We start from the raw sequence: 19,364 nt of genomic DNA on the forward strand, positions 1-19,364 counted from the left end.
TTCTCATGCCGCAGCCTCCCAAGTAGCTGGGATTACAGACATCCGTCACCATGTCCAGCTAATTTTTGTATTTTTAATAGAGACAGGGTTTCATTATGTTGGCCAGGCTGGTCTCAAACTCCTGACCTCAGGTGATCCATCTGCCTTGGCCTCCCAAAGTGCTGGGATTACAGGCGTGAGCAACCGCTCATTTTTCTCAATAAAAACTGAACACAACTCTAGCTTTCTTCCTCCTCCATTGATTTTTTTTTTCACATAACTACTAGGTCAATGATTTGGGGGCAGAGCTTCGTCATGTCCATCTTCGGTTTAGTCATCTACTACTTTGCACTCTCAGTCTCCTCTCCTATCCAGTACACTCTGGTCCCACTTTTTCATCTCCCATTTTACTCCTCAACCCACCAGAATAAGCTGTTCCCCCCCATCAACTCCATAGCACTTCTCTGTCAAATGTTAAGAATGACTTCTCAATGGCCAAATATAGTTGATTCTTTTAAATCTTGATTTCAAGAATTTACTTGCCACATGTAGGTGATGGCCACCATGTTGGACAACAAAGATATAGAACATTGCCATCACTGTAGAATGTTCCATTAGACAGTGCCACTCTACACTTACAGACATTGAAACTTTAGTCAAATCACAAAAATGGGGCAGTAGCAGGGAATCAAATCAGGGACTCAAAAATACTCGTGAGTTTTTCTCAGGATGTAATTATTCATGTGCCTCTTAGTCAAAGTTCATGAACATTAAGTTTAGGATCTTTAGCAAATTCTCTTCTAATTTTTAAGTCACCAAAAGAAATTAGAAGGTTGTTCTATTTTCAGTGACATTTGTTTACGGTAGGGCTATAAATCTATGCTATGACAATGAAAAGTCCAATCACTAAATTATTTGACTTTCTTAGCACCCACCAATCACCCTGCAGAAGGTGTTTAACAATAATCAATAAATAAAGTTGTTTAGTTAATGACTTTCTAGAATGATCAAAGGCCCAAATGCAGTATTTTTAGAATAGCTGTTCTTTGCCTGTCAAGAAATGTCTAATGCAGGGTGTCTTTATTGATCTCTTAAATCATGGAATGGAAAAAGTCACCTAATGTTTTATGCACTAATAGCTGAAAGTGGAAGTTTCTTTGACCATGGGGAGAATATCTTAGGTATTGAACTTCTTCTGCTGTGATAAACTGTTAGCATGCCCAAATAGAATGAAAAGCAGTGTTTTGTATTTAATAATTCATTAGAAGTAAAACAGCTACTTACTAAAAACATCTCAAAAATGTCTGTACTGATGGTTCTGTCTCTCCACACTCTGCATTTGAAATTTCTCCTAGTTTTATAAACTTAATATTATATTCATTTAGCAAGCTTTCCTTCATATTATATATTATAGAAAATGTTAGGAAAACATATTTAAGGACCACAGGGAACTGGCTTATTCTTAATATAAACTTGAGTTGGATAAAGTTATTTATTCTCTTCCTTCAACCAGTCCAAGACTAAAAAAATCAAGAGGATAACTGTTGATTGGGGAAACTTGCCTTTGCTCTATAATTAGCTAAATTAGATTCTTCTCCACAATTTATGTGACCTTAAATATTTTAAATAGATTCCCTCTATAATGGAATGACAGCAAGATCTTACAAACTTACACATAGAAAAACATGTACTTTAGTTTGTTTTTAATATTTAGCCTTTTATAACATAAATAGCATGGTAGCATGAAACTGTACATAATTTTCTTGGAATAACAGTGCTACCTCTCTGCTTCTATAAGAGCTTTGAGTCAATTTGATATCAATTTACAAGTAAACCCAATGCATGTCTCCTCTGCATGGTTATGATAATGGTTATTGTGATAAATACCAGATTTATTATTCCTCTATCAGTGTTGGAACAAAGCTTTATTTAGCTTATCATATGGAAACATGGGTGACTATAACTGATCAAATAATGGATGATGTGCTTCTTCCAACTTTAACTTCCTCTCTCACACTAATGAAATGACCATGGAAGAAAATTTTATAGTACACTAAAAAATCCCTCTACCCTAATCCTCCATTTAAACATGTTCTGTCTACTGCAATAAAATTTCCTGCATACAACTTAACTAAATTTTCATGTTTTTAGCTTATGAAGAAAGCTTTCTGAATTCTTCAGACTATGTGGATTATTGATTCAAATAAATATTACATCACTGATCAATAAGACAGCATCTTATATGTGCAAGCTGTGTATTTTGATAAATTATATCTTAAGGTTAAGATATAATTTAGCATTATACATTTAACAGCTACCATGATTACAATGAATTTTCTGTCACCAATGTTTTCTTTATTTTTGAAACCCAATTCCCCTTGAAACATCTGTTGTCAAGCTACAGAGAAAGAGAAGGAATTTAAGTAACCAGGTGTTTATTTGTTAAAGTATAGAGCAGGATTTGGTGATATCATAAATTGTAACTGTGATTCACTTAAGATGTGTTTATGTAGGTGTTAGAATTATGTATATTTGTAAAAGACTGCAAAATAATTTATACAGTAATTTGTACTGCCTTTGGTCAAACATTTTATAGCTATGAGAGAAGGAGTCTATTCTTCATTTCTAAGGATGCTAACCCAGAGCTCCTTCAAGTAAGAAGAAAAGTTGATGTGAATAAAACTTTTTTGTATGCTTACTTCTCTCCAGATGCATATATCTATATAAATATAAAGTTGATGAATACCTACTGTCTTCCTTCAACTTTCATGCTGATAGCAGTTGGTGTTCATTAGTGTAAATAGCACACTTGCTGTGTCAGGCACTGTTCTAATACCTTCCATATATCACTTTCTTTAATTCTCACAATAACTTTCTGTGAGGTAGGTAGCTTGTTCCCATAGCTGATAGGAGACTTTCTCAAAACTTACCCTATACTACCTCTAGCGGGAATCACATAGGAGATAAAAGGTTGAGTTAAAAAACATGGTTATATCCACACCATTTATATTTTTACTTAAGAGTCATCTGAAATTCACATTTGAAAGGGAGTGTTCCAATGCATTTTATGTTTGATTTCACAGTACCGAAGCAACAATGAACCCTCTCTGTGGAAGCGAACTTGGAAAGCTGTCTGGCCTGTTCTTCCCTCCTCTGCTCCAGTCCTTTCTGTTCACTGAATCCTGGAATCAGGCTTGGCAGGGACCTGGGGGTTTCTAGTTTCTAGTCTAAACGTTCCCTAACTACCCACAAAGCTTTAACTTCTCTTTTGAAGCGTGGTGTCTCGCTGGGTTGACACCATCCCCAGAGAGGTAGGGAGGATTTGCTTTAAATGGTCTTTCCCAGCAGCTGAGTCTGAGCAGGGGGTGTGGCTGGGGTTGGGGTGGGATCTCTGTCCTACTCTTTTAGCTCCCACTGTGGTGCAGACCAAGTGTTGCAGGAGAGCTATCAGAAGAAGAACGTGCCAGAAGCGGAGATGAAAAGAAAACAGTTAGCAGCTGTCCTGGTTCCTTTTTGAAACAAAAACTGGAAAATTAAAAAAAAAAAAAAAAAAAAACTTCCTTGGGTAGGCTGTACATAATCTTGGCAGATATCTGAGTGTTGTTCTTCTGTCTAATATGCTGAACATTTCCTAGTGCCTAACAAGAGAAAAGTGAGATGGGATTAGGTGAGTTTGGACACCTTGCTCCAAACTGGCAGGGAATATGGCGCCCTTGTATGTTCATCAAGCTCTTTCAAATTCCCTGTCACTGTAGATGCTGATGCGAGCTCCAAAAGGAAGGGCTCCTGTGCAGGAGAAGCAAAAGGAATTTGCTCCTGGGTATTTCCAACACAGCCACACATAATGAGGCAGAAAGAAGTACCTAAAAAGATTACCAGCCATTAAGCATTCACTGTGTAGCAGGTACTTTGCCCACCTTATTTATAAACCTTAAAGCACTCTTGTAACATGGGTGGTATCATTTTTTCATCTTACAGAGGAGGAAACTGAGCCTCAGAGATGTGACACTATTGAGTCAAGTTCACAAGGTAAGTATAGGATGGATCTGGGATCTGTGTTTTATTTGGTCAGACTCTGATGTTACAGAAAGAGAACCAAATGTTTAGTAGGGGACATTTTCTGGATGGAGATTCCGGTCCATAGATATGTAACATTGCCAAGAAGTTACTCCCACGACCTATTTTCACACACACAGGCTTACATCTATATTGACAGACCACAGGGAGTGACTGCCAGAGTTTCTCTAACACACTGAATTTCACATAAATTATTTATCTTCTGAAAGGTCAACTGGTTAGTTCTCCTTCTAAACTCCCTTAGTGTATTCCAGAACCAAAAATGTTAATCAAAGTGACCCAGGGTGTTTCTGGCTAAAGCACTAACTAACTTGCCATGTTTCCTGCTGGGAGGCAGGAAATATCAGCATGGCATTAGGTTATTGTGAGAGGTTATTCAGCTCTTCTGCAGTGCCTTGTCAAATGACCTGACTGGTCAACTGGGAAAATGAAGTTCTCAGGGCCAGCATCGTGTTTGTGTGTCTTTTTTTTAGGTCTGTATCAAAGCCAGATTTAAGAGGGAGGGTGTCTACAAATGAATGAAAGCAGAGGATGTCTGGGGACAAGCTAAGGACATTTGTGTCCCACACTGTATGTATTCTGAATCCAGAGAAAAGAGAGTGAGTTTCAGTCTCTGAGAAGGATATCCAGGCTAAGGAGCCTGTGATGGTGAAGGTGGATAATTTAGCCCTCTGGGAAGTGTAGACCTGTCAAAAAGGAAACTCATTAATTCATCAAAGATATGGTTGTCTTCAAAGAACAGACATCCCCAGATTTAAGGATGATGGGGTCTCCTGACACTGAGAACTACATTCAGAAATAGCCAAACAAGAGGAAAGGAGCAAAGAGGAAGAGAAAGGGAGGGAGGAAAGGAGAAGAAGTGCTTATTCTTAAGGGTGAAGGTAGCGGTGAAGGGAGTAGAATTTCCCAATAAAATACAGAAATTCAAATTTAAGTGCCATCATGTATTTTTATTCACTTAATCTGGCAGCCTTAGACAGGAGGTCACTGAAATCTGGAAATGAGCTGGCAGAGTCCAGTCCAGAGCTACCACTGAGGCAGGCATTGTCATTCATTAATTTATCAACATTTGTTTGTTCAACGAATATTTTTTGAGCATTTATTATGTGCCAGGCACTGGGCTGTGGTTGTGAGATACGCTGAGATCAGGACAGACAAGGTCCCTCTACTTTTAAAATTTACAGTCTAGTGGGGAAAAAGGGAAACAACTAAATAAAAAATATACAAATAATTATTTAGCAAAGTTTTACTACATACCAGGTATTTACTGTATTAGCAGGGGCTATTAAGCACTTTGTCTTGTTTGTTGTTCACGATAAATTCTAACGTTAGTGTATACAATTATTAGCCTTATTTACAGATAACAGGCTAAGAATTGAAGGCACAGAAAAGCTGATAATTAGTTCGAGGTCACACAGATAGTAAAACTGACATAAAGGGAATCAATGGAGTTCTAAAATAAAAAAAATAAATAACAAGTGTTAGAGAGACTGGTAAGGAAAGTCTCTCTGAGAAAGTGACATGTAATTAAGACCTGAGGGGATTAGAAGGAGCAGCCCGACTGTGAGAAGGGCTGTTACAAGGACATTCCAGGCAGAAATAACAGCAGGCACAAAGGCACTGAGATGAGGAAAAATGCGAGGCATGTTTTAGGAACAAACAGAAGCCTACTAAGAATACAATTTAGTGACTGAGGGAGAAGAAGACCTAGGAGGGAAACACAGAAAATAAGATAATACAGAGACTTGCAGACTCTGATAAGGACTTTGATTGTATTCCAAATGCAATGGGAAACATTGGAGGAAATATACTAATTTGCGTCTTCAAATATACTCTGGATTTGGTGTGGAGAACGGATGGAGAAATTGGAAGATATGGAAGTTGAGCTCAACAATTAAAATAGAAATAACAGCCTAGATACATAAATAATCTAAAGGAAATGTGATGAAATATGACCTTTTGGGGAACTATGGGACTTGGCCTCACTGGGGGATCAAGTCTCCAAGCCAAATGCGTCTTTTATTTGAATCAAAGAGAAAAGCCATATGACAAAGATGAAAATCAGAATAGTCTTTGATAAAGGTTCTATGTGGATACAACTATGAATAAAGATTTAGCAGTGCCTATGAAAATGAAAATGAAAATATTCAGACTTCATGGACCCAGCAATTCCATTTCTTGGTTGTGGCAGACATTGCTGGGAGGCTGAGTCCTTTCCCTCTCACTACCTCCCACTACAGAGGCTGGATAACCTAAAGTTCTCAGCGTCCCTTTAAAGCAATGGTTGAACATGTGACAGAAATTGTCATTGGGGAAACTTCTGGAAAAGTTTTTGCTTTCCTAATGAAAAGGGAAAAATTCATCTACTGCCCTTCTGTGCCCACAAGAAAGGACTCTCCTCAGGACGAGTGGCTAAACTGTTCAGAGAAGGCGACAGCGATGGGCCCGCAGTCTTTGGACCTCCAGTGATAGATATCTCCATTGGACACCTGGAGGCAGGCAAGGATAGGCCATGGAAGGGTTAGTTCTGCATGAAAAAAAGTTATTTAAAGCTCTCTCCATCTTTTGCATCTAAGTTGCTCTGACTAGTGTTTATCTGTCAGTGAAAATAATGACGGGGATGTGTACCGTGGCATGTAATTAATAGAGGTTATAATGGAGGCAACAGGATATTTACTATTTATTTTAGGCAGACAGGGGTATGATAACATAAAGAATAGAAGAGAAAGGATACTAGGAAGAATGAAAGTTATCACATCCAAGTTGGGGTGTGTGTGTGTGTGTGTGAATTATAGTACTGCCTCTTCTCATTTTGACTTAACATTGTGAGTTTATCATAAAAAGATTACTTGAATGAATTTCTTTCCTCTGGATTTTGGTTTCTATTAAAAACCAAAACAGATGCAAAATTACCAAAGTGTTCATGGGACTAACAGGTTTTAAATCTGGGAGTGGGTTTCAGCTTATAATTGAAGATGACAGGTATCCAGAGATTGTATAAAGTTATGGTTCTAAAGGAAGCACACTTTTACATAAACCTGGTATTCTACAGGAAAAAATGTTATTCCTGAAATCCAAACACATTATAATCTTAACAGGGCAGAAACAATAAGAACATTTAGGGGTATGTTAGGTGGGCCTTAGTGTGTAGCTATTCCGTGAACTCTTGAGATGTCAGAGTTTTTGTTCAGGTCCTTTGTAATCTGGAATGCCTTTGGTGGGCAGTGAATGGCGATTATTGAAAGAGTTGACTGATAGAATATTCCTGACTTTTCCCCATGTTTATTTTTAGTTTTGGTTTTGGTCTTGAAGACATTTTTCTTAAGATGTCTTCAGGAAAAAATATTTTTTTCCACGTTCAAAACTCTGTTTTGGCTTTTGCAAGTTTAAAATTTGGTGATGGGAAAACTTGCTCGCATCACACCAATGGGATTAAGTGTGAGGAGATGATCGCTGTGGGCAGACAGGCAGGAGGCTAACCCCACGAAGGGCTAAACTAAAAGCTGAGCAAGAGCTCCACGGAGAAGAGCGCTTTGAACTGTTCTGGGACTGGCTAGGACCACCAATTGTCTTTGGGTTGAATATGAAGGGAAAATGTGTACCAGGCACACAAATATCCTTATCCTTTGTATAGCATCTATAACATGAAGGATATTCTCATTTTTTAACTCCATTTTCTTCACTGAATAATATTACTCAACCTGAAAGAAATACAGGGAAAAGAAAAGGAGGGACATCCATTCTCACAGTGAATGTAATTAAATGTCCTCCTGGCTAGTTTTTCAAGTCAAAGGTTCTGAGTTTTGTTTCCAGAATATTCAACTGGTCCTAAAAACATCATGAAGGCCCTCATATTTAACTAAATGGTGTATGATTAAAAGGGGGCACACTCTGTCTAGGTTAAAGAGGTGATAAACAGCTATAGAATTTCATGTTTCTTTCTACTTGGTATTATATGCCTTGTTTCCTTTACTGGACAGCAAACTTCTTGAGAGAAAGGATCATGCCTGAAGCATCTTTGCATCTCCCCTAACATCTGTTTGCTAAGTGTTGAATAAAATAAAAGCTTGAAAGAATGACTCTGTAAGTAAAAACATGAAGTTTTTTAGATTCATTAAAAAACATTTAGTCTAAAGATCACTAAGTAAGTTTATAGGAAAAGCACGGAAAAGTTTGAGCTGGAAATTCTAATATGCAGGATGCCTGATGTGTTTTTCCCCCCTAATTGAAAGAAAGATAAAGATGGAATTGCTGGTACACCATAACACCAAAATGTTCTTAATTTTTTTTCAGTTTAGCAAATTCTCATGATTTGATTTTCATCCAGGACTGTCAGTTGAGACATCTGATAATCTAAAAGCATTCAGAGAATTAGGATCCCATATGGCTCGAAAATATCTCCTATCCGGCAGGAAAAAGAGAACATACTGTGAAAATAATACTGGTATATCCTTCAATTTACGTGTAAAGGGAGCACAGATAAGTTTAAATCATCATTCAAAGTATAATTATTATAATGATCATAAGGACTGATTATAATAACCAAAATAAAAAGAATATACAGTTCTTCATAATCATGCAACATTATAAAAAATCAGAAGTATACTTCAAATCAATGATAGTATTAGAGTTCTGTTTTGTCTAACAGAAGCAACAGTCATTAGAAATGAGCATGGGATTAGGAGTCCCGGCTTACTACTAATTAACTGTATAAATCTGAAAAGGTAATTTAACTCCCTTAGGTCTTAATTTTCTCAACTGAGCCATGAGAGGGCTAGACCAGATGTTCCCTTCTAACACAACATCTGTTCTGGAGCTTCTAACAAGGAGTACATCTACTCATACACTCATATTGCCTGAAGAATAATTAATTCTTCTTGATTTGGGGGTAATGTCATTTTCCTCGGCTAAGTGTTCAGTATTGAGAGGTGCACTTACATAATGGTGAGAGACGAAGGAGACCTGGGCTTAGTCAGCTAATTCCACCAACAAAATTATTACTGTTACTAATAATAACAATAACGGTTATTCATTGAGAGTTAACTGCAGGCCAGACACTGTGCTTTAATCCTCTGAACAATTCTATAAAATAGATATCACTATTATCATCCCCATTTTACAGATGAGAAAATGGAAGCATAAAGATTACTAGGAACTTGGCTGAGATCTCACAGTAAGTGGCAGAGCTGCTGTGGACACGAAGGTGGGTGTTGGAATCAGATTCCCCTCACCCCACCGGCTTCCCATAGCTTCGACAGGTGTCTTCTGCATGGAATTGCCTCAGATCTGATGGATGGAGTCTCTCTCTGCCAGCCCAGGCTTCTCCACGAACCTCCTTTCCTACCATTTCTATCCAGGGATTGAGGATTATTAATAAAAAAGAAAAGGAATTGAGTGCTCCTGGGTTCACCTTACAGCTCTGCACTTTAATAGCAGTATGACTCAGGATCAGCAATCTTCTTTCTTTGTCTGTACAATGGGGATAACACTAATGCTTATCTTTTAAGGATGTGGTGACATAATGTTTATGAAGTTGCTTTATAAACTCTAAAGTAAAATTGCTAAAAATAAAGCATGCCTGCTAGGAACTACTTTTTTTTTTTTTTTTTTTTTAGAACATAGCACTGTAAATCTTCTAGTTTCATGTTGTTTTTGCTGGAAATAGTCTATTCTGAAACAGGCAGCATGTGTGATGGAGGAAAAATTCAGGTTTTTTTCCCCCCCTAGCTCTGCCATTTACTTAGGTTTGTGGCCTTGGGCAAGTCACTTGATCTGGCATCCCACAGGGTCCCATGCTCTACGAGCCCTGCATTTGGGGTTTAATGTTCTGTGGTTGCTGTTTTGAAGTTCTTCCCAAGTTTTTTCTTTGAGTTTGTGTGTTATAAGTGAAGTCTGAAGGCTGGGCTTGGCACCTTAGATCATGGGAGGTCTTGCTTCCTGTTGCATCTCCAGGATGGGTTCTGCCAGAGACTCTCTTCATTGGTCTCTCTATCTTTGGTCCTGCCCAACCTCCATTTCTCTGTTAAGTCCTAAAATTGCTGCCATCCTTCACTCCTAGCAGGAATCTGGGTGCTGGCAGAGGGAGGGCTTGGGTGGAGCACTCAAGCCCATGGCACCTTGGGGCCGAGCATGGCATCACCCATCCCCGCCCTAATGGGTAGCACCATACCAAATCAAATGGGTGAGCAGCCAGAAGCTATCCCAATCCAAATATCAAGCATGTCCTGATGGAGAGATTTAAAAATCCTTGGAGAGGGGGTCCCCTGTCTGCTATGGATGGAGGTAATGGGCCACTGGGTAAAAGAGATGCCTGGTTAGACTTCCCGGGACCCTGCTCTATCCAGGACACTGTGGTAGTCTGGAGAGTGGTGGGGGCCTGGCAGTGGGGCACCTGTGCCCTGCACAGGAGGCAGGGTCCATGGCGCCTGCGTGGGGCTGCGCTCTCACTACAAGTGTCTTGTGCCTTGGAATGCTCCTTTGGCTGGCTCCAGGCCTGGTGCATTCTCCCTCCTTCTAACCTTCCTGGGTTTGGCCTGTATTTGTCTTTTTTGACCAGCTCAAGGCATCCTTTGGATAAAAAACACAAAATATAAACTGGGGAATTTGGTGATCCTTCACAGGAGTTAAATGCTTAATATTTTCATCTAAAAGTAGCATTGCACAATATAAAAATGAATGACAAAATTCATGCTAATAACATAAAAGTTTAATTTTTCTTTACACAGAACATTAAATAGTAAATAAAAAACACCATGACAAATCTAAAGAGAGACCACAAAAGGAAGGAAAAAGGTTTGTATGTATTTTTAATGGCACTCTTTCCCCTGCCTTTTGAATAGGGGGCCCCATGTTTTCATTTTGGACTGAGCTCCACATATTATGTAGCTGGCTGCACTCCCAGGATGTAAGGTTTGCATAATCACCTGGTCCTTGCCTCACTTCACAGGTATATTTGCAGCAGCTCTGCTTGCAGTTGGTAAGCTCAGTTAAGGAACATAGTTGGAATGACTCAAGAATAGCTTACCATCCAATTATCTGTGGCTTTATCTTTACCTTTCCAAGTGGGTGGAAAAGGAGTAATGGGAGCCATTCCCTTGGAAACTACTGAGGTCATTTAACCCTAACAAGGATAATGCTTTGCCAGATGTTAATTAGGGATAATTTCCACTTTTAGTTTTAGTTCTAGAGGTTGCCTTAAAAATTATGAGGGCAACAGGAAACACTGAACTTGCCTAGACTTCTGGGGCTTCTTTATGCATTCGCCTATTCATTCACCCATTCATTAATTCCCTCCTTCACTCACACTATCATTTCACAACATTTACTGAAGTGCTACCATGCTGCCTACACTTTAAGTATTGAGAATTCAAAAGTGATTGAGGCAGTCTCTCTCCTAAAGAAGCTCAAAGTCATTGGGGGAGGGGTAAGGTGGAGGTGGGATCAGAAGGCACATAAAGAGATTATTTTTATTATTATTTTGAGATGGAGTCTTGCCATGTCGCCCAGGCTGGAGTGCAGTGGCATGATCTGGGCTCACTGCAACCTCCACCTTCCAGGTTCCAGTGATTCTCCTGCCTCAGCCTCCCAAATAGCTGGGATTACAGGCACATGCCACCACACCCAGCTAAGTTTTGTATTTTCATAAAGATTGGGTTTCGCCATGTTAGCCAGGCTGGTCTCAAACTCCTGACCTCAAATGATCCACCTGCCTCAGCCTCCTAAAGTGCTGGGATTACAGGTGTGAGCCACTGTGCCTGGTCAAAGAGACTATTTTTTTGATGAAGCACATACAGTGATTATGGCTATACAGAGAAAAGATTCCTGAAGTACACAGCTTTGGATCAGGAAACACATTTTGGGAAAGGGAACATCTCTGCTACCTGCTAAGTGATGAGGAAAAGTTAACCATAATACAGACAATGGTTGAAGCAAGAGAGAGAGGGCACTGCATGGATCAGTTGCAACTTGAACAATGGCAATGAGAAGAGAAACAGTACACTGAGAGTGAAAACCAGCAAGCAGTTTACAGTTAACCAGGTGGAAGAAACAGGGAGGGAGAGACCAGGTAGCGAGCCTTGTAAGCGATGATGTGAAGTGGGCTTTATCCTGTGGTTCTGGGCAGTTGGCAAGTTGTTTTATGCCTGGAAGGGAGATGGCTGGATTTACAATGTAGAGAGCACACTCCAGTGGCTATCTGAAGTGTGGACATGAAGGGCTAAAACTGGAGGTTGGAAGCCCATTTAAAGAGTTCTTGCAGCCATAATACAAGAGACAATGAAGGCCTGGACTAGGACAGCAGCAGGAATGGTGATGTATTAAAGAAATACTACAGAGTCAAAACTGACTGGACTTGATTATTGATTACATATAGGTATTGGTAGAAGACAAGTGTTAAGAATAACTGTCAGTGCTCTTGTTTGTGTAACTGATGATTAAGGAGTCAGGTGAGAAACAGACTTTTGGAGGAGGTAGAGGGTTTGGAGGTACAGTGTTTTGTTTTTGTTTTTGTTTTTGAGATGGAGTCTCATACTATCACCCAGGCTGGAGTGCAGTGGCATGATCTCAGCTCACTGCAACCTTCACCTCTGGGGTTCAAGCAATTCTTGTGCCTCAGCCTCCTGAATAGCTGGGATTATAGATGTGAGCCCTCATGCCCAGCTAATTTTTGTATTTTTAGTAGAGACAGGGTTTCGCCATGTTGTTCAGGCTGGTCTTGAACTCCTGATCTCAGGCCATCCACCCACCTCAGCCTCCGAAGGTGCTGGGATTACAGGCGTGAGCCCCTGCGCTCAGCCTGGAGGTGCAGTGTTGTGTTTGGGACATGCTTAGGGGCCTATGGAACTGGAAGGAGGGGATGTTAGCAGACAGTGAGAGGAGGCTGAAGTTGGGGAGAGGTTCAGGCTAACGCTGTAGATTTGGGGATGATCAGGACTGAGGTGGTAGCTGTATGAAATGGATAAAAGCACCACTGAGAAGAATGGGGAAACACCATAAGAGAAAGAAGGAAAAGATGAAGGTAATGAGGAAAAGAGGGAGAGTGTGTTGTCACAGATGCCAAGAGGGTAACTAACGAGTTTCATGAATAAGGATATGAACCAACTGTTAAATATGGCAGAGAAGTCTTAACAGAAGTGGAAAAGGCCCTCTGGTTTGGTAAAATACAGTAGCTCATGAGGACCCCAGGTGGAGTCTTTCCGGGAGACTTTCCATTGTGGGTACCAAAACCAGATTACAGAATTGTGAGACAAAAGGGGTGGAGACAACGAATGTAGACGACTGTTTTGAGAAATCTGAATGAGTAAGGGAGGAGAAAATGTGCAGCACAGCTGAAGAAGGAACAGGATCACAGGAAGTTGCTTTATTTTCTTCTTCTTCTTCTTTTTTTTTTCACTCGTAAGAATAGGAGGTGACTGGGCACACTGGGTCATGCCTGTAATCCCAGCTTTTTGGGAGGCCAAGGCAGGCAGATTGCTTGAGCCTACAAGTTCTTTGAGACCAGCCTAGGCAAAGGAAAACTCCACCTTTACAAAAAATAAAACAGTTAGCTGGGCATGGTGGCATGCACCTGTAGTCCCGGCTACTCCAGGGGCTGATGTAGGAACATCATTTGAGCCTGGGAGACAGAGGTTGCAGTGAACGGTGGTCATACCACTGCACTCCAGGCTGGGTGATAGAGCAAGATCCTGTCTCAAAAAATAAAAAAATTAAAAGAATAGGAGACTCTTAGCCGGGCATGGTGGTACACACTGTAGTCATGGCCACTCGGGAGGCTGAGATGGGAGGAAACTTTTTTTGAGGTCAGGAGGTTGAGGCTGCAGTGAGCTATGATCACGTCACTGCACCCCAACCTGGGTGACTGATAGATATGTGTTTTGAAAAGCTAATGCTCAGAGCAGGATGAAACTGTGTCTCTTAAAACAATAATTAGAAAAAAAAGGAGACACTTAAGTGAGTTTACAGGCAGCAGGTAAAGCACTAGTGAAGAGGGAAGTTGGATCCACAGAGAGGCAAAGGAAAACTGCTGGAGGTAGGAGGAGTAGGTCTTGAGTGAGATAAAGGGCCTGGAAGTGGGAAGCAAGGATGGGTGAGGTGTAGAATCCTTACTCCCGAAGCTCTTCACTGCTGATACATCTGCTATCCTTGGCATGTGACAATTCCTCAAGCTGGTCAATGCCACTGTGTCAACTGCACAGCAATTCTCTTTCTTGGGGATTCCTATAAAAACTCCCTCATAACAATTCCCCAAGTCTCTGGTCTTACCTTGACACCCCTCAGTCTTACACAATTCCTTGCTATTTTGAGTAGTTTGAGGTTACCCATCATGAACTCCTTCGACATCTTCTCCTATCTTGATTTATGTACTCTCCTTGATCTCATTTTTTCCTGCAATATTAAAAATTCTACTGATCTTTCAAGGTCCAACTCAACTGATATCCCTTATCTATGTCTCGCTTTCATCTTACGTATACATTTTTAAATTATTTGATGTCTTTTATGTTATCTTATAAGCTACTTTAAATACTTTTTAGAACAAGGAAGGGATTCAATCAACCTGTCAATCGTCATGATGCCTTTTCTTATCTCATCTTCTTTTCATCTTCTTCATCTTTTTGACTCATTTTTATATCATTCCTCTACGAAACTATTAAACCCCTTAAGGACAAGTAAATGTTTTTTCGTCTGCTCTAATATGTCAATGCATTATACATAATACCTACCTACTACAATTAATACATTGTAAGCTCCTGGAGGACAAGAATTTAGAAGCTAGCTAGCTAGACAGAGATGAACACATATGCAGAGACATATTTACATTCTCTCAAGTATACCAGTTTAATCTAATACTTACTATATACTTGCTAGCAATTGAGGATATATAAAGATAAATAAAACAAAACACAGTCTCTGTCTTCCAAGGGTGCAAATCTAGTGTGGCAATCAGAGAATGAGGGGCTCGAATGACATGCTGATAAAATTGGACTGTATTCTGGTAGGTTTCTCGCAGAACTTAGGCAAAGGATATTAATAGATATGTATTTTGAAAAGAGAACGCTCAGAGCAGGATGAAGGATGAATTTGAAAAGAATAGATTGGGGGTAGGTACATCTATGAGGCTTTTGCAATAGCGTAGATGACAGATAATAAAGATCAAGTGAGGGCAAGTTTGTTACAGATGAGATATTGAGGGTACATGCGTGTATGTGTATGTTGGGAGAGTGAGGTTGTGGTGCGCAAGAATAAGCGTTCAGAAGTTATTTGCTAATCTTACTTTTTAAAAGACATTAAATGGTAAACAGTAGTAATGCCTATAGCTTATTACATATTGTGTAACACATTCCTCTAGATTGGCCTTAGGCAATATTAAGATCTGTTCCATTTCACCACTTAGGATCCTCTAGGCCCAACTTTGGCACTTTATTCTATATGATCAGCTGTTTGTTTTTCCCTTATTACTTCAGGTCTCAAGTTTTGAGTGTTCTATGAGCCCATATATCCTTCAGAGCAAGACAGTGTGTGAATAGGCATCCTTTGCACTTGGTAGAGGGTTAGGCCAATAGTGGATGCCAAATAAATCCTTGTAGAATTGAATGGTATTACCTGGAGTTTCCTGAAGGTTGTATGTCCTCTTACTCCTTGGCCTTTGGAACAACCTTCTCTATACCTGGAATTCTTTCTCTCTCTCTCTTTACCTCCTCTGACTACTGTTTCTTCACCTCACTTTGACCTTCCTAGTCCTGTTTATCACTTCCTCTGAGAGTTGTTGCTTGATGCCCCTGCATTGGGTCAGCAGCTTTTACTAAGTAGTCCACAGAATCACCTACTCATGTGTTTCTCTGCCAGATCTATAAAGACAGACTAGACTGCCTTTCGGTAATTTGTTCAGTATTTATCCCCAGGTTAAGCACAGCACCTGTCATACAGTAGACGTTCAGTAAATATTTGTTAAACGAACATGGTTTTGTGGGGTTTTATTTGTAAATCTGAACATTTTGAAATTTGAATCTTCAATTAGCTGGACATAAAGTGCTAGATCCATCCAGAGGAAAGAAATAATGGGAGACCATCTAGAAAAGCATTTTGTTCTTTATGCTATTAAACTCAGTAGAAATTAGTTACTATATTTTTTGAGGGCTCTTATGCAGTTAACACTCTGGAGAACACTAAGACAAATTTCATCTTTCTATCCTGCCCCCCAAGAGCATGGAAAATATCTGCTTGGGTACCCATTTTTTCATGTGTACACACTAGCATCTTCAGTCGGTAAGTTCCTGTGGGACAGGAACAGTAAACATCTCATAATTAGAAAGTAAAAGTGACAGCAAAAACACGACAAGATCAGAAAGCCAGATTCTACATCAGAAAGTCTTAGGGGGTGTAGCTTTAGTGTTTTACAGACAACCCAATGTCACAGGCAACACTAATTCCCTTGCTCTGGTGAATTTATTAAAAGCAAAATTTTACTTCCTACTGCCTAGTACCCTATTACACAGTAGAGACAAGAGGGGTTAAGAAAATCAGGCATAGTCCTTGTTCTCATGTAGTTTATAGTTAAGGAGTGAGAGAACTGGTGGTGACCTGATTTTGAAGAGGTTGATTCAGGTTAAGACCCAATTTTGAAGTTGGTCTCCAACAAGATGAGTGGTTTCTAGGAATATAGCTCTGCACAAACAAATACATATACCTTAGACAGTCTGTGACATGGAGTGAGAAACCCTCCCTGATACATCCTTTACTAGGGGTCTCTGCAAGGGCTCAGATCTCTACTTCAATAGAAATGCTCATTGGTACCATCTGAGGATGATTTTTTTCCAACAGGCACTAGGAGATCAATTACTACTGGCAGCCTAATTTGCAAGATAAAGAAATTCCCCATTATTCTAGTATCTTCACAACCAAAGTCTACTTAAGCATCATCAGCCAACATCATGGCATAGTGGAAAAAATTTGGAATAGCTAAAAGGTTACAGATTAGAAGTTCTCATAGCTGAGATGCCACTATGTGCTTCTCGTTAAAATCCAGAGTTAGGACCAGGGTCAGAGGATTCTTGTCCTTCTACACGTGAGTGGACTACAGCCATGTATTCTTCTAAATTGTGTTTTGAATTTTGTCTTGAAAGATAATGTTTTAAGAGTGCTAAGCCTGTATACTCATACAACAGAAATAATATGTGTGATAAAGTTGGGCAAGAAGTGCTTTTAAAGTTGTCAGTTTCGAAAGGTGTCTTTTTAAATGGGTACTTAATGGTTATACATATTTATGGGACATATGTGATATCTTGATACAAGCATACAAAGTGTAATGATCAAATCAGTATCCATCACCTCAAGCATTTATAATTTCTTTGTGTAAGGAACACTCCAATTCTACTCTTTTCGTCATTTTGGAATATACAAGAAATTGTTAATCATTGTTGTCTTGTTGTGCTACAAAAAAGTTGTCTTAAAATTTGGTTACTAATTGATAACACTAGTCAGAATCATGATTTATATTCTGTAGAACATTTTTTCTCATTTAGCTTTCAGTTATAATACCTCACAGAATAATAAAGGCTGATAGGTTAAGTGTCTTGGCCCTGACTATCTTGCGAATAGTGGTTGGAGCAAGAACTATGGTCCAGACGTCTGCTCTGGCTGCAATGTTGCCGCTCCCTACTCCATTACACCACAATGATGGATGAATGACGGATGCTGCAGCTGAAGTAATTACAGTAAACTCAGGATATAAGAAATATATAGTGAAAATATAGAAATTAATAATAAATATAAAATAAAGCATCTTTAATATTAAGATGTAATATAATTAATAAATTAATATAATAAATACAGTAATATCTAATGGACAGTGATCCCATCACCCCACTTTTACACCTGCCTCTCAGGAGCCGTTTCTTATTTTTGAAGGGGAGCAGCTACACCCTCACTCTTTGGGTTGCGGTGCCCTGTAGAAGTGATGAGAATGGGAAACTGATACACTCCTGCACAGAGAAGCCGATCTGAATGCCAGATGATTAATTAGAAACCTCCACTGTGCTGCCTCAGACTCATAAATGAAGTGCAAATGAAAATGTTCGATAGACATACTCAACAGCCTGTAACATCACAAAGACTGTCTTTGGGGTATCTATTTCTATAAAAACAAAATCTGGCATTCGTTTTTGGAACATTAGACCAAAGTAGAGGATAATGAAAACAGAAATGCCTTATGCAGTCTTAATAATCTTTACACTCAGAGGATGCAGTGGAAACTAGTAACTAAAAACGATTAGCCTTGCATCAAGACCAAGCTATCCAGACATTGCTCGGCCTGGGATGCAGATTCACTCAGTTGAGTGAGTTGTAACACAGGCTCACTTGTAGGTTAGCCACAATTTTCGTGCAGTTCAGTTCCTTCCTCTGTCAGGCTGCAATAATGAGATGAATTCCTGCAAGAAAGTACTCCCAGAAAGACACAGGGAGGTCTGAGTAGATAAATAACATAGATATCTAGAGAACAGAAGTGCTAGACGAAGACAGAAATAAATACACCCAATAATTAAAACAAAGATTTTTTTTTTTAAACTATAGACACATTAAACTTATCTCAATCTTTAAAATCCAGGATATCTATATCTTTGTGTATTTCTCACTGAAACTTTCCCTGTACCTCCCAGGAAGAATATAAAGAATAAAGAATAGGTTCATTTTCTTACAGATTAAGAGATGTGAGGCTCAAATGACCTTATCCTGGTAACATAGCGACATTACTGCAATAGCAGCATCTTTAATCCCTGTGACTCCTACTCCAGTCACTCTTTTCCAGTGAACCATCATAGTAGATGATGATGCTGAAAGAGGTACAGAAGATTCAGCTTGTGAAGATAAGCCAGAATGACAGAAAATGCATTTTGTGCAAATTTCCATGCAGTGATCACAATGCATTTTAGCCAGTGGTTCAGTTCTCTCTCTCTCCAACTAGACTATGTACCTTGAGGATAGTAATCATCTGTCTACCTAATGTCCCCAGTAGTCAGCACAGTAACTAACATGTAGTAGTCAATTAATATTTGAAGAATGTATAAATAAATGAATGAAAGCATGAAGGAATCTGGAAAAGTTGCCTTCAGGAATTGGGGCCCTGAAGAAAGAGTGGGGTTCATAAATAACATTCAGCAATGATAGCCACTGAATTGGGTACTTATATTAGTGAAAATAATAGATGAGAGACAGTAAAACCAATTCTAAATAGATAAAGAAGGTAGTGTTTGTTCTGTTTTGTTTCACGAAAGATTGACAATTTTATTTATGAACACAGGATTTGAGCTAAAAAG

At 39.3% G+C, this 19,364-nt stretch overlaps 1 protein-coding gene and 1 long non-coding RNA gene across 28 annotated transcripts in view; one reads left to right on the forward strand and one right to left on the reverse strand.

The window, feature by feature from the left end:
• ANKS1B (ankyrin repeat and sterile alpha motif domain containing 1B) overlaps positions 1-19,364 on the reverse strand; it is a 1,261,968-nt gene that overhangs the window by 371,433 nt on the left and 871,171 nt on the right. The gene's annotated exons all lie outside the window — the stretch shown is intronic.
• On the forward strand, positions 4,391-16,008 carry LOC112634063. Its single transcript, XR_003121719.1, has 5 exons — positions 4,391-4,655; positions 8,037-8,139; positions 8,384-8,500; positions 10,782-10,848; positions 15,516-16,008. It is a non-coding gene; the product is annotated as an uncharacterized LOC112634063 (long non-coding RNA).

The sequence above is a fragment of the Theropithecus gelada genome, chromosome 11 (genome assembly GCF_003255815.1).
Source record: "Theropithecus gelada isolate Dixy chromosome 11, Tgel_1.0, whole genome shotgun sequence".
Lineage (NCBI taxonomy): Eukaryota > Metazoa > Chordata > Mammalia > Primates > Cercopithecidae > Theropithecus > Theropithecus gelada.